The sequence below is a fragment of the Miniopterus schreibersii genome (assembly GCF_964146895.1).
Source record: "Miniopterus schreibersii genome assembly, chromosome: 3".
Lineage (NCBI taxonomy): Eukaryota > Metazoa > Chordata > Mammalia > Chiroptera > Miniopteridae > Miniopterus > Miniopterus schreibersii.
In genome coordinates this window covers 66,852,969-66,854,970 of record NC_138103.1, presented here as the reverse complement: position 1 = coordinate 66,854,970, position 2,002 = coordinate 66,852,969, and positions in this window count along the sequence as shown.

The window sequence follows — 2,002 nt, the reverse complement described above, 5'->3', positions numbered from 1 at the left end:
AAGTAATACATTTGCCTTGCAGGATTTTATAAGATTCATTATTACTAACAATCACTGCTATTTACTGAGTGCCACCCACCTTGCTCGGGGTTACCATACGTTCTCTCATTTAATCCTCAGCAGGACGTTATGAGCTGGAACCATCCTTACCTCCTGTGTGTAGGGAGAAAGCAGATGCTTACACTGACATGGCTCACAGTTAGGAAAGGTGGAACCACAATTTGAATTTTAGCCACCGCCCCCACTCCCTCTCCTCCAAGTGCTTTTCTTGCCCAAAACATGTTCTATTCTGCCCCACCCCAAATCACTGAAGCATGGTCACTCACTTAGTCAGGGCACCTGATTTTTAAGCAGAGTTTTTGTTTTATTCAGCACCTGGCTCCATGTTGCCCAGGAGCTTCCAGGAGAGAGACTGGGGACAGGAGGGTGTGACCACACTCCTCAGACCGCCTCACATAGACTCCCCTCTGGACTCAAGTCGGCCTCCTCCTGCGGCTCCCTGCCTCTGTCTGCAAGGCTGCCAGGCAGCCCTGCAACTCAGGCTGGTAGAGCTCCCTGGAAGTCAGACTCCCTGGGTCCCCTTGCGGGAGCATTGTCACCTTCTGTGGCTGCAGAACTTCTAGGTCCACGGCTTCATGGGGAAGCAAACAGGCTTGATGGTGGAGTTCATGGAGGAGACGTGTGTGACTGATTACCCGGACCCTTGAACCTGTCCACTTAAATCTCTTTCCTGATGAGCTCGGACACTGAAACAAGCTGCCCGAATGGCCTGCTTCCAGCCAAGCAGAAGGTGGGGGAGAGCTGCAGCTTGCAGGGGCTATGGCTGTGGGACAGGTGCCAGAGAAATGCCGCTCAGCATTCGCCATGGATTTAAACCTACCTGCCCTGGTGTCACCGTGGGGTGGGGGCCCTTGGTCAGCTCAGGAGAACAAGAGCCCCTCGGTGAGAGGCCAAGTCCTTGTGTAACTCTTCTCTTGGCCTCCGGCTAGTGCATGTTTCTCCAGAAAATTCCCTGTATGCGTGAAAAAACTCTTTTTTTAAGTTAGAGAAAGACCATAATAGAGTTTTTCTAAAAAAAAAAAAGTTTTTTTTTTAAACCTTTTAGGGCAGGTGAATGTGCAGTTTTCTTATATGCAAATTAGAATGGGTTGTACAAAAGCAGGTTCCACTTAGTACTAAGTGGGAAGCTAAGAGCTTTGCCTCCATTGTCTCCTTTGACATTTCCATAGCCCTATGAAGCAGTGGTTGCTTGACAGATGATGGCCTAATGGCTTGAGAGTTGCAGGGACTGGCCCATGCTCACATTGCTACAAGCAGCATAACTGCTACTGTAGGTTTGCACTGGCAAAGGAGCCTCACCAAGAGTGATGTCTTGGCAGATGTGGGGAAGGCTTGTGACTCTGAGAATCATCAGCTTCTGCTGGGACATGTGCCTAAAAGGAATGTTAAAAACAGTGAAAGTTGCCTGCTTTCTTTATCTGAAGTCATTCATTCATTCACTTGATCACTCCATTCATTCATTCAACAAGCACACGTATTTCCACTATGTCAGCAAGTTCTAGATGCTAGAAATAAGACATAGTTCCTGTCTGACCAAATAATGGGCTGTCATTGTGTGGAAGGTAAAACATTGTAAATGCCAAATCCAGCAAAACCTCCCCTGATGGATCTAACTTCTTTGTCCTAAAAACTCAAAACACTGGTTTTTGCTTTAAAAATGTCTTTATTCCTACTGCCTTCTGACTTTGACTGGCAAATGTTTATTTTGTTAGTAATCCTTTCCATGCCTCCTTAAACCTTATAAACTGGGAACTTGAGAGGAGAGGTTCTGCACTTATCAGACACTCAGTAAATATGCTCTGATGTCATGCAAATCACTTCTGATACCTAATAACTTCCTTATAGAATCAAAATGTTCACACTTCAGCAAATCATCAATTTCATTTTTAGGCATTAAGTTGCATGCTCTCAGTTTTCCTATCACTTTTTTTCCTCTTGGATA